Consider the following 14,793-nt stretch of genomic DNA (forward strand, 5'->3'; position numbering starts at 1 on the left):
AATTTGTTACAGAAAAAATGGTCATAATGAGGAAAGATTCCGAGAGAGATAGATGACTATGGAGCTCCATTGGAGAGGATCCTAAAGTAAAGAAAATGAGTGGTTTTCTACTAGCAAGCAGCTTCAGAGTTACTAAACAAATGTTATTTCTACTATTCAGAATTGTTATAATTTACTATTACCACCTGATTGCACCTGGCCGGCCGGGTTGGGTTTGGATTTGGGCAAATCCAATATACAAATTATATAAATTACTTTGGTTTGGATTACCCAACTAATTTTATTTATTTATTTAAATCTTAAATGATTAAATGATAAGCTGTCATATTTTTCATAAAAATTAAGAATATTTTTGAATTTTTTTATCCAAATAACCTACTTTTTCAAATTATTTTTCAAAATAACCCAAATTTTAAAAAAATCTCAATCTATTTGACTTTCAATTAATTTTTTTTTCCGACGAAGTGGTGTTGTCAGGCGAATTGGCGGCAACACTTCAATTTATAATAGAGGTGTCAATTGGATTTATGAGTGTATACAATTAGTGTCAGTGTACAAATTGTCAAATGAGGCGTCAACTTGAACCTGTGTATATTGTGAAGCGTCAGCGTCAATTGGCTTGACACCTGTGTATATTGTGAATTTTTTTTAGTATAAATAAAGGTGTCTCCTACCATTTTACTTCACTTCACACCTCATTTCAAATTCTTTCATTTTCTTCACAAGCTCTATCATGATTGTTAAAAGATATTGGCATGTATGTTATTCCGCAACGAAGTATCGAGAGATTTGTTTCTTACATCTCAATTGTAGATGACAAAAATGCTACGCAACATATGTGAGTCCGAGTTAAGAAAATTCATAATATACATCGGAGCTAGGCCAATTGAAACCTCCTTTGACAATTTGTACCTTTGCACGGCTGACAACACCATGTGTAGTCGCTGATCCAATTGATGCCTCAATTATAAATTTAAGTGTTGGCGTCAATTCTCCTGGCAACGCTACTTCTTCCCACTTATTTTTTGAAAAGCGTGGTAGATTGAATTTTTTTTTAAAATTTGGATTATTTTGAAAACTAATTTTAAAAAGCAGATTATTTGGATAAAAAATTCACATTTTTATTTTTGTAGAAAAAATCGAGTAGCTAATTTTTACGATATTTTTAGCATCATAAAATAATAAATGGTAATATCAAGTAATAAAAATCATTATAAAATAATTGCAACAAACTAAAGTTGCACATAAAATTATATTAGTATTAAAATAAATAAAAAATAAAATATTCAAAATTAAGTAAAGTCATGGCACATTAAAATAGTAAATGTCTAAGAGGTATAGATTTTTTTGAGTAGATTTGACTGAATGTCCACCATAACCTGATCTACATGCATTAGAGGTATTAATCCTATACCTTGATGTAATCTTTTTTATTTTTCCAAATCACTATGTTCTTCTGTGTCTACTTTACAAACTCAAACACCCTCTATGTATCACAATCCTTTTATTAAATAGAAATGCAATAAGTCTTCGTTTTCTTCTATCAAAGCGAGAACAAAAAAAGAAGCCATCTTAGAGATTCACAGGCTATCCAACCTTTTATGAAACATTCAATGACAAAGAGCTAGAGTGAAGTGGTTAAAAGTGGGAGACGCAAATACGAAATTCTTTCATGGTGTTATGAATAGAAGACACAAACAAAATGAAATACTTTTCTTAACAGTGAATGAGGAAAAATTAACCGAAGTTAGAAAATTGAAAAAGGCAATCTTCAACCATTTTAAATCTCAATTCCAGTCCAACAGCTCTAATCTACTTATGGAAAACTGCGAATTCAAGAAAATTAGCGAGGGAAAAAATTCAAGACTCGTAGCAGATTTCTACGATCACGAGGTTAGAGCGACTGTTTGTGATTGTGACAGTTCTAAAAGTCCAGGGCCGAATGGTATAAACTTCAGTTTCGTAAGAGACTTCTGGTCAATCTTAAATTTTGACTTCACGTTGATGCTGAAGGAATTCCACTCTGACGGTAAATTTGCAAAAGGCATCAATAGTTCGTTTACAGTCTTCATTCCTAAGATTCACTACCCTCAAAGTTTGATGGATTATCGCCTCATTTCTTTAATTGCTCGCATATACGAAGTCCTTTCAAAGGTGTTAGTTAACCGCCTTAAAAAGGTGATAGGCGAGGTGGTTTCAAAAAACCAATCAACTTTCATTACCAATCGTCAAATCCTCGATGGAACCTTAATTGCAAATGAATTTGTTGATGAAGCTAAGAGGAAAAAAGGGCACAACCCTTTTTAAAGTAGATTTTCAAAAGGCTTTCGATTCAGTTGATTGGGGCTATCTAAGCTTAGTGATGGAGAAAAAGGACTTCCATGACAAATGGAGTAATTGGATTACCTTTTGACTTAATTGCACGAGGGTCTCTACTTTAGTCAACGGGAGCCCGACCTTTGAATTCAGGTTTGAGAAAAGCGTTATACAAGGGATCCTTTATCTCCTTTTCTATTCCTAATTGCAGCAGAGGGTTTTAATATTTTAATGAGGAAAGTAGTAGATGTTGGAAATTATGAACAATAATTTCCATGGGTATGTTCCAATATGATAAAAATGGGCAATTGAGTTAATGACAATAAATGCATTGCAAATAGTCTCACATAGAAAATGGAGCTAACATTAAAAACACTTATAAAGACCTTGAAACATTAAACTCACCAAAGGAGCCAATCCTAGGAGCCAATCCTCACTGGAGCCAATCCTAAGAGTAAATTCACTTGGCAACCAGTCATTGATTCAATGAAAAAGAGATTATCAAGACGGTCTCTTAAAAATTTAGCCATTGGAGATAAAATTATTCTTATCATTTCATTCTTGATAGCGCTTCCAGACTACTTCCTTTCCTTCTTCAAAGATCCATAAGTTATTATCTCTTCTCTCGAGTCAATTTTTAAGCAGTTAAAAAGATAAACTGTGTTAGCTGAGATTCTACATGTAGAGACATAGATAAGGGAGGTCTAGGGGTTTAAAGTTTAGTATTTTCAATGCCCCTTAGTTTGGAAATGGCTGTGGAGTTTAAAAACGGACTCAAGTGGTCTATGGAGTAAGGTTTTAGCATTCAAATACGGTAACCTATCCGAGTCTCTTTCTGATTGATCCTCTTATCGTTCAATTTGGTGTAGAGACATTCAATCCTTAGATAATAGAGGCTGGGAGGTTTGGCACAAATGGTTCTCGAGTAGGATTGAACAATAACAAAGTTTGGAAGTGGCCCAATTTTGTCTCTAATATTTATTTCGCGAAGGGGGCTCACCAAATTATCACTGAAGTTGGCTCTTCGAAAACATTCCGTCAAATTAGTCTTGTTTGGAGTGATTTCTTACTAAAAATGTTTCCATTTTCGTGTGGAGGTTTCTTCCAACAAACTTCCTTCGAGAGCTAAGTTGCTTAGGAGGGGTGAGCTGAGCGAGTCCAATTCGAATTGTGTTTTTGGGTGAGACGAAGCAAAAATCATCAATCATAATAGCTCTTTTATTTAAGAGGGGTGAGTTGTATGCTTACTTTTGTTTAGTGTTGTTTGAGTTTGTTGATTTCTACTGGCCTTTTCTTGTTGTTCTCAGGTGGTTGGTGGTTGTTGAGACAATCTGTTTGTTATTGTTAGCTTTTGGGATCCGTTTTGATTTTAGAGTCACGGTTGGTATGTATTAGGTTGTTTCTTGCAAGGTTTTCTTAGGTAGCTCTTTTGCAATTGTGGTTTTAGGTTTTTTTTAGCAGGTGCTGTGTACATTTTGTTAATCTATTACTCCATCCGTTCCTTTCTAAGTGTCATTTTTTGATTTTTTACACATATCAAGAAACCTAATCATTACTATTACTTTTTCAACAACAATTCTCTTTTTACCTATAATACCCTTAACTATTTATTACATTCATTTTACTTTTTCTCTATATATAATAATTACTTCGGGGTAATTTTGACAAACTACAATTAATACTACCTTAAACTTTGTAAATGACACTTAAAAAAAACAAAACTTTTTCAAAAAAGACACTTAAAAAGGAACGGAGAGAGTATTTCTTATGCTAGTTGTTTTTTAATTCTCTTTAATATATTACTCTTTTGCTTCTTAAAAAAGTCTAGCTAATTATTTTTGAAAAAAACTGCTTGATAAGCTTTTTAGCATGTAATTAATGGTAATCTTTTTATATATAGTCTCACATCGACTATAGCAACTATAACATTAATTGTAATCTTTCTATTATATATAATATTTTTTAAAATATATGATTTATTCAAATGTCTCTCACTCTCATATACTTTGATAATTTTCATCCAAAAATCATCTTCAGTCTAATAATGAAGCAAGTGAAGATTGATAAAATGAAATAACATCATAATTTTTTATTATGTAATGTTATACTGACTGGACTAAAATATTATTTGACTATTGTCATCAACTGTAACGTATACAGTAAAGAGAATGATTCTTTTATATTCTCTTCCAGCCATAAATGTTGAGTATTTATAGATACAATTGATACTTGAGTGTATAACTAATTCCTAATCTTAAGGGAACCCTATTGTTGATTCCTAGTATTAAGCAATGAATAATCCAAACTATACCAACTCATATGCATAGTAATAGGAATGGTTGGTTACACTTAATTATTGAAACAACTTATTCTTATCTATTATTATGCCCCCTCAAAATTAGGTCACCATCAATGACACAAATTTTGTCTCTGAGAAATGAAAATCTGGTTCGATGCATATGCTTTGTTAGAATATCTGTCGGTTGGTCCTTTGTAGAGATATGAGAGACTCGTATGTTTCCAAGTTGAACCATTTGTCGCACGAAATGATAATCTAGAGCAATGTGTTTCATTTGAGAGTGAAAAACTGGATTGGAGCATAAGTAGGTTGTGCCAATATTGTCACAAAAAAGAGTAGGTACTTGAGATGGTACTCCAAGTTCACTCAATAGATTGAGCAACCACATGATCTCAGCTGTAGTATTGGCAGCAGATCGGTATTCAGCTTCTGTGGAAGATCTTGCAACTGTTCTCTGTCTTTTTGATAACCATGAAACAGGATTTCCTCCAGAGTAAATTATGTAAGCTGAAGTAGATGTTTTGTCATCGTAATTACCTCCCCAATCAGCATCGGTGAAGGCTTACAGTTTAAGATGAAGTGGTTTTGCTAGCCACAAAGCATGATTAATAGTATGTTTTAGATACCGTAATACTCGCTTGAGCTGCTGGAGATGCAGTTGTGTTGGTTGATACATGAATTGTGACAATTTATTAATTGCAAAGGACAGATTTGGCCTTGTCAAAGTAACGTATTGCAATGCACCAATGATACTACGGAATAGCTTTGAGTCGGCAACGGCTGATCCATCATTTAGTTTGAGAGGAGTAGTCATACATAATGGTGTGTTGACGGTCTTTGCTCCAGCCATATTGAACTTATCCAAGAGTTCTCGAATATAACCATGTTGAGATAATAACATACCCTCCTTGGTTGGGATCATTTCAATGCCAAGAAAATAATGAGGGAAACCAAGTTGTTTGAGCGAAAACTTATTGGAAAGTTCTGTCATGAAGTGAGTTAAAAAGGTAGTATCACTTCCCGTCAAAAGTAAGTCATCAACATATACTAATAAGAAAGCTTGTACACCATGTTTATTGTAAATAAACAAGGATGAATTACTTAGGCTTGTTTGAAACCCAGTAGAAAGAACAAAGGCCTTGAGAGAATCATGCCATGCTCGAGGTGCTTGTCGTAAACCATAGATAGCCTTCTTGAGTTTGCATACATGTTGAGGAAATCCAGAATGAATAAATCCGGGTGGCTGTTGCATGTAGACATCTTCAGTCAATTTTCCCTGCAAAAAGGCATTATTAACATCCATTTGGTGTAAGGACCACCCTTGAGCAAGTGCTAAAGTGAGAACCACTTTAATAGTTTGAGGTTTCACAACCGGTGCGAATGTTTCCTTAAAATCAAGACCAGGTGTTTGAGTGATTCCTTTTGCAACCAACCTTGCTTTATATCGTGCCACACTTCCATCAGGATTTCTTTTGATGCGAAACAACCATTTACAGCCAACTGAATTAGTATGAGCCTGACGGGGAACCAAGGTCCAAGTACCATTATTCATGAGTGCATTAAATTCAGCCGAACAAGCATCTCTCCAATGTGGTATTTTAAGTGCTTGAGTAATAGTAGATGGCTCAAGATTTTCCTGCAAGTCATGTTTAGAGGCAATAAATAGTTTCTTGGGTTTGAATATATTATTTTGTGACCTTGTTACGATAGGAGCACGTTGAACAAGATTATTTGTCGTTGAAGTTGGAACCGGATCAGATGCAGTGTTGGTGGTAGAGCTTGTTAGGTTATCACTAGTCACTGGTATCTCTGTTGTTACAGACGACTCGATAGGTTGCATTGACTCAGGGACTGGTGGAGGACTTGATACCGGATCTGTTGTGGGACTCGATACCGGGACTGATGGCTCAGGTGTGGATGACTCATGTTCTAGGGACTGGTTTGGTTCCTGAGCTGAATTTTGATCTTGGGTAACATGAATAATGCTATGTACCGAAGAGTCATGTGATGGAATTGGAGGACAAGTAGATGACGAATTAATTAGGGATTGATAGGGGAATGAGTTTTCCACAAAGTGGACATGTCTAGATACATATATCCTATTTGACAAAGGTTCAAGACAAAAATATGCATGCTGAGACGTTGAATAGCCTAGGAAGATGCAAGGTTTAGACCTGGGGTGGAGCTTATTTTGCATATATGGTTTTAGCCAAGGAAAGCACAAACAACCAAATGAATGAAGTGTATGATAAACTGGTTTGCTTTTAAATAATATTTCAAAGGGAGAGATCATATTAATGATTGGTTTAGGCATCCTGTTAATAAGATACACGGCAGTGGTGAAAGCAAATGACCATAGTTGGGAAGGTAAATTAGCATGATGCAAAAGAGCACGACCCGTTTCAACAACATGTCTGTGTCTCCTCTCTGCTGTGCCATTTACCTCAGGTGTGTGGGGAGTTGAAGTTAAATGAGAAATGCCATTATTGGCAAGAAAAGATTTTAATTTGATGAATTCTCCACCGTTATCAGTGAAAAGGGAAACAATCGGAAAATTAAAGGATTTTTCAACAATGGACTTGAATTGAACAAAAATAGAGAAGAGATCTGACTTATGTTTCATGGGGTACAACCAGACATATTTGGAAAAATGATCAACAATGATTAAATAATATAAAAAACCATCTACTGATCTAACAGGAGCTGGGCCCTAAACATCAGAGTACAAAAGTTCCAAAGGTTTGCTGCTTGTGAGATGATGATTTGAAAAAGGAAGCTTGTGGCTTTTTGCACAGTGACAGGAAGTACACTCATGTGAGGCCGGAAGCTTTATTGGTAGATGATGACTGTCAGTCAGATGCTTTATTATTTTGAAAGAAGGATGTCCTAATTTATGATGCCATGTAGATGTAGAATGAATGCTTGTATGCAATGCTTGCGGTGGACTGGATGAACTAAATGCATTGGATAGATGATAAAGATCTTGTTTAAGTGGTCCTTGAAGCAATGGTTGACCCGAGGTCAAGTCCTTGACAACAAAATGGTTTGCAAAAAATTCAACAGAACAACTATTAGATTGACATAACTTGGAAACAAACAAAAGGTTGGATTGAATTTTAGGAACACATAAGACTTGTTTAAGATGAAGAGGTTTGACAGAAGTATTAATAACAAAGTTACCAGTGTGAGTAATTTCCAAACCTGTTCCATCACCAACAATCACCCGATCTGCTCCAGGATAGGAATTTGTTAAGGTAAGCTGTTGTAGGTCCTGAGCAATATGATGAGATGCTCATGTATCCATGACCCAGTTACCATGTTGTGTTGCAGCCTGATTCTGAGCAAAGTTCGCTGTTGGTTTAGGGCCGTTTCGTTTAGAAAATCCTTTAATTCTGTAGCAAACCTTAGCAGTGTGACCAGCCTTGTCACAAAACTGACAGACCACCTTATTTTCGCCATTCCGCAAAGTTGGTGAAGGGCTGCGTTGTTGTTGTTTTTGTGGTGATAGTTTTTTGTTCTTGTGGCTGCATTGGCAGTGGCAATCACATTGTCAACTGCAAGTGGATCAGCTTGATGATGAATTGTTTCAAAATCCATCAGTTTTTCATGAAGTTCAGCAAATGCAACAAGATTTTCTCTGCTTCTAAGTGCAGCGGAAATTTCACGATACTCAGCTGTCATACGGTGAACTGACTTTAGGGTGTTTTGCTTTTTATCGCAATGTCGCGAATAGCAAGAGTCGCCACCGACTTTTCTTTTATCCAATAAGGAAAGGTGGAAAAGAACAGGAAAGACCTCAATAGATTTTGGGTTCGGGAGGTACATTATACAAAGGGAAGGTGTTAGCACCCTTTATATCCATGGTTATCCATGGGCTCTTAATTGCTGGATCACTTATATTTTTGTCTGAAAAGTGTTCGTGAGTTGTTTGAGAAATGTTTCGGAAAGAGAGTTAACTTTGTAATGATTCTCGTATGAATGTATACAAAGTATTTATCTCGTTTGATTTTGAAAATGGTTTAGAAAAATGTAACTTGGTAATGATTCTAGTATGAATGTATACCAAGTGGTGATTTTCTAGGATTTGCAAAGTGTGAGGGGTGGAAAATGTTTTAGGTTATGATCCAGCAATTGAGAGTTATACCTTCCTAAGGTCGTTATGAACGTTTCCTATCCTTATGAGGGTAAAACTGTCCTTACTATTGAGAAGTAAGTAATTTTACCCTTTGGATGTTTAAGGGTCATCGTAGGGTCATCGATAGGTCATTGAAGGCAACAGTTGTAAAGATACCTTAGCATTCGAAGGGACGATCATCATTTAACCGTAGGCTACACCGAAGGGTCATCGAGGGACAAAATCGTATTTTCGAAGGCAACATCCGAGGGACCCTGATTTATTTTATGATGATTTAATCGAAGGGTCTTTGCTAAGTGTATCCCTACATTCGCGGGACATGACCGTAATACCGTAATATCGTAAGGCAAAAGAGAGGTCCAAGATCACATATTTAAAGGCCATATTGTAAAGTTAATTAGGTGATTATGATGAATCTCCACATTAACATCAATACATTAAAAATAATACATTAAAATTAATACATTAAAATTAATTATTAAAATTAATTATTAAAATTAACACATTAAAATTAATTAAGCAATTTAGGGTGGATCTTCATAAGGGTATCCCACAAATAAAGTGGAAGACCTAACGGCGGTCTTTTTTCTGGGACATATGAACCTTTGCAAAATTCAACAAACGGGTTAGCATACCAAATCAGGGTGCAATCGAGGATTACACCGCAAGAGAAGACACAGCAGCATGAATGTCAGGCAAAACAGTGCATAATTAATATAGAATAGATCATGTTACGCATAGGACATAACAAATATCAACGGCTGTCCCGTTCGCCGCTGCCTCGCCTAGCGAGATCCTAGCGAATGCTCGCTACATGCTCGCTTAGCGATGTGCTAGCGAGCGGCTGCGGGTTTTGAGTTTCAGAACAGTACAATCTCAGCATGCGGCAAGTCTTATGGTATTCAATTACAGAAATAATATGGTCAAACATTCAGGATAGGCTGGCATACTTAAATTCACATGCAAAACCTCAAATATGTTTATGAATTCAATTATGATATCACATGCAAGTTAAGAACATAAAGCGATATCGCATGCAAATTAAGAAAATGAAGCGATAATAGTAATGCAAACCTGTTTGCAATCGAATTGCAACCTTGAGTTGGCGAGCCGGATTGAGTTGGACGGAGGTAGCTTTGCGGCCGCCGGCTTTTCCTTCAGGGTTTTCCGTCTATGAGCGCTAGGGTTTGCTTGCTAGGGTTCTCCTTTCGTCCCTTTTTTCCTTTTCTTTTCATTACTGAAGTGCTGGTATTTATAATGCTCTTTTTCATGACCTAATGGGCTCAGAATGAAGCCCGAAATTTTTTGTTGTCTGTCAGCTTCGCTAGGCGAGCTGGTAGCGAACGTGTAGCGAACGTTCGCTAGGCGAGCGTGTAGCGAACATAACGTTCGCTAGGCGAGCGTGTAGCGAACAGGCCAGTTTGAGCCATTTTCTGGATTGGGCCATTCGTGAGCTGGGCCTTCGTTCCTTTGAGATCAGTGTCATAAAAATGATTCGGAATGCCTTGAAAAATGTCTTGAAATATTAATGGGCAAATTTTGGGGTATGACAGCTGCCCCTGTTCAATATTCTTGAACCGAGAGAGTTAGAATGGTGTGTATGCCATTCGTGGTTTGGAGGTGGAAGATTATTGAACACTAAAATGCCCAAAAATTTGCGCTTGTCAATCAGGAGCTAGTCTTGATGGAGATGGGCTTAAAGATGCCATCTAGGAAGTTTGATGATGAGAGCTTCAGAGTACGTCGTACGTTAGAAGATATCTGAAGTCATGGGTGTCACGGGGTCATACGCTAGACCGTATAGTGGGTCATTCATTAGGTCGTCGACTTCCCTGGGAGCTAGAATGGGTCATACGCTGTTGGGGATAAAGGGTCAGAATGGATCGTACGCTAGATCGTATTTGAGTTGCGGAACGAGCCGTCCGTTAGGCTGTATCGTTACTGGGGGTGAAGGATCAGAATGGATCGTGTGCTAGATCGTATCCGAGTTGTAGACTGAGCCGTCCGTTAGGCTGTACCTGGTGATGAAGGGGGGTAGTCATACGCCAGACTACACTTCAGAATGTACCGTATGCTAGGTAGCATCTGAGCAGATGAAGGTCTAACTGGGTCGTACATTAAACCGTATCTGAGCCGAATGAGCCGTCCATTAGGCTGAATTTGATGATAAAAGGGGGTAGTCGTACGCTAGACTACAATTCAGAAATGTACCTGTCACTAGGTAGCATCTGAGCAGATGAAGGTCTAACTGGGTCGTACATTAAACCGTATCTGAGCAGAATGAGCCGTCCATTAGGCTGAATCTGCTTATAAAAGGGGTAGTCGTACACTAGAGTACAATTCAGAAATGTACCTGTCAGTAGGTAGCATCTGAGGAGATGAAGGTCTAACTTGGTCGTACATTAAACCGTATCTGAGCAGAATCCGAGGACTTGACGGTCTAACTTGGTCGCACATTAGACTGTCACTGAGCAGAATCTGGTCTAACTTGGTCGTACATTAGACTATATCTGGGCAGAATCGACGGTCTAACTTGGTCGCACATTAGACTATCTTTGCAGAATCTGACTTGAAGGTCTAACTTGGTCGTACATTAGACTATCTTTGCCGAATCCGAGGACTTGACGGTCTAACTTGGTCGCACATTAGACTGTCACTGAGCAGAATCTGGTCTAACTTGGTCGTACATTAGACTGTATCTGAGCAGAATCCGAGGACTTGACGGTCTAACTTGGTGTCGCATCCGCGAAAATCAACCGGCGAGACTCAAATAAAAACACACAACACAGAGCCGCCACTGCGTGTTATTTATCCCAAAATAGGGAAAGGAAACGCTCAGAGAAACCTGGAAAGACATGGTCTAGCGACCAAAGAGAAAGGGTAAGGGAGTCGGTTACGCAAGGGGAAGGTATTAGCACCCCTCACGTCCGTCGTACTCGACGGGATCCACGTTCTAAGAAAAGAAAAGGTTGCTAAACATCACACACACACAGGGGAACGCAGGTGGGGTTTAAGAGAAGGGATCTCGATAGGACGTCGCATCATATGCCTACATATCTTGTCTGGAACAAGAATCAGAGCCACTGTAGTTCGGCTTACGCACGCCAAACAACACAAAAAAGCACAAACAGATGGCAAACATGGAGCCTGACAACCACTCGATGGAATTACGTCAGCATCCGAACCAAAACACAAAAACGGCAAACGTGGAGCCCGACAGCCAATCACTGGACTTACGTCGGCATCCGAACCAAACACACAGTCAGATAACAAGTAAACACACGCAAAAAAAAGAAAAAGGTTGCCCGGAGTGGTCTCGCACGACCACCTGCCTACATACCTCGTCTGGAACAAGGATCAGGGCGATGTAGTTCCCCCTCAAGGGAAAGAAAAACTAGCCAGAAACCGAGGGAAGACACACTACCAGGGAGCTGGACTCGAGCCTAGTGTTGTCATGCATCATTACCCTACGTTCAGGTTTCTACCTACTTGCACCATTGCAAACTAATCATATCCAGGAAGAAAGCAAGCATACAAGCATACAGGCATCATACAAGCATTTCAAACAACCATGTCAACCAAATATTCACAAAGCACACACTATAACCAATCAAGTGGGCTCAAACAATGGGTTTGACTGCCGAAGCAAGTCATCTGTACATGGGTGTTATTCGCTCTTAACCTTGCCATTACGAGGCTAAGGTGAAGCAGATGAAAAGGTGAAGTGAGGATGAGACCTCACAGCTCTTATCCCTGACCAGGGAGAGCTTCAGACAAAGGAGCGTGGGTCCAGAATGGAGGGACCCTTCTACGCTCAAAGACTCTGACTCGATTGTGCAACAGCACAAGATCTTGGGTTTGTGTCCCAATGCATCAACACACAGCCGTGTGAGCAAAGGGACGACACACAGAATAGTGGGGGATAGATTGCATATCCCTAACTTCCACCAATTGCCTCATAGAGGACTTCACCTGCTTAGGCACAATATTAAACAATCACAAGCATCGCCTCTTAAGGAGGACTTCAGACAGTTTGCCCGGCCAAATAACAGACCGGGTCTCCAGACTACATGAAGAATAGAAGTCCTACCTCAAGTGGTTTAAAAACCAAGCAGAAGAAAGCAAGTTCTTAAAGAACTGTAAGCAACTAAATGTACCTGAAAACAATCAAGTATCATCAGTACTCAGACAGACAACAGTAAACAGCAAATGTTAATCAGTCAGACTATACAGATTAATGCACACAAGGCAAGCTATAAGCTCAAGCTCAAGCTTTACAACCTACAAAACAAATTCATGTTAGTTCTCAACATCAAACAACATCAACTTAATTGACTTGGTTCAATCTCCTTAAGCATTGTGCTTTTCATCCTGAAAAATCAAGCAAATGTGAGAAACTGGACCACTAGGCCAAGCCTAGGGTCCAAAAGTGGCAAAAATGTCTAAACAGCAAGCAATCTCCAACCAAACTCAAATTAACACAAATAGAAAGCCAAGGCAATTGATCCCATGTTTATATCATTAACCATATTCATTTTATGCACAAAACAAACCAAACTAGGTCAAATGCAACACCAAACATCCAAACAGAACTATTGCATTCAAGTCCATATCAAAACAATTCCAAAAATCCTCAAATAATTTACACCTAAACAGGACATATTCAAGGTATAGCATGTCAATTTTCAGCTCAATTGGACAAAAGGAACTATGTCAATGAAAATCAAGAAAAGCAGACACAAATATATGATCCAAATCCTAGCATCAACACATGCATTCACTTCAAAAAATCATAAGTCAATGAAAACAATAAAGAAATGAATGGGACCAAAAGCATCATGTCCTATCATGTGTCTATAACCAGCATACCAAATTTCATCATCATCCAATACCATATGAGGATTTCACAAAGATAATGCCAACATGTATCACATGGACTTGCATAATTGACCAACAGAGATGAAAAATACCAATCAAATTGAAAATGCCACATAAAAATCCAGAAAAATTCACATAGCATCTCAACATATTCATCAACATCCATGCAAAATTTCAATTCATTTCAACATCTCTAAGTCATGAAAATAAATCCAGAAAGTTGACCTAGCTAGGTGTGACACAAATTGTCACACCTGGATTCAAAAATTCATAACTCAATCACCAGGTATCCAAAATTCACACAATTTATATGTAAATCACCATCAGCATGTCTACAATCACCACAAAAATTTTCAGACATTTATTTTAAGGCAGGAGAATTTCACAATGGAAATGGCAAAATGTGTCAAAATTGTATACAAGTCAAACATCCCTAGGTCAAACCAATTTTTCACCAAGCACAATTTCTAAAATTATGTCCATAAAATTCTACAGGGAAAATGGAAGCTATAAAAAAAATCCTCCTATTTTTTGGACTTTCCATTAATTTTTTATGATTTTTCTAATGTTTATGTGATTTATAGAATAATTATTTGAATTATTAATTAATTAAGATGAAACAGTGGCAATCTCGTAAATATTGGAACAGTGGCGCGGTAAACAGCCTATTCAAAAATTCAAAACGAAAAACGGATCAAACACATGTATTTTCCAGAAATTGCATCATCTTCATCCAGAAATGTCAAGAACGCATGAACTTCCAAACTCAACCAAAATCTACAAACCGCATATGGTTGGAACCGTCTCACTCTCAGGAACACGAATATCACAATGATTCATCCTAAATGTTCATATATCTCACAAATCGAACGACTTAGGGTTTGGTGTTCTAACTAAAATTCAACATAACTTCTTCTACATTTCACCATTGCTAAAACTAATTATATCACGATGCTCTATGTTCTTCACTCTACAAAACGCACATAAGCATTGGCCAAATCGTGACATTCGAAAAATCGAGTACCTGAATATGGCAGTGGTGATTTTGATGCTCTTTGCGCATGGAAGTCCAAAACAGATGTAGTAGAAGCTCTAAGAAGTTGAACGCAATGCTCAGGTTCAATTGATTTTGCTCCTAGTGCACGAAATTCTCAAAAGCCATGGA

The sequence above is a fragment of the Lathyrus oleraceus genome, chromosome 4 (genome assembly GCF_024323335.1).
Source record: "Lathyrus oleraceus cultivar Zhongwan6 chromosome 4, CAAS_Psat_ZW6_1.0, whole genome shotgun sequence".
Lineage (NCBI taxonomy): Eukaryota > Viridiplantae > Streptophyta > Magnoliopsida > Fabales > Fabaceae > Lathyrus > Lathyrus oleraceus.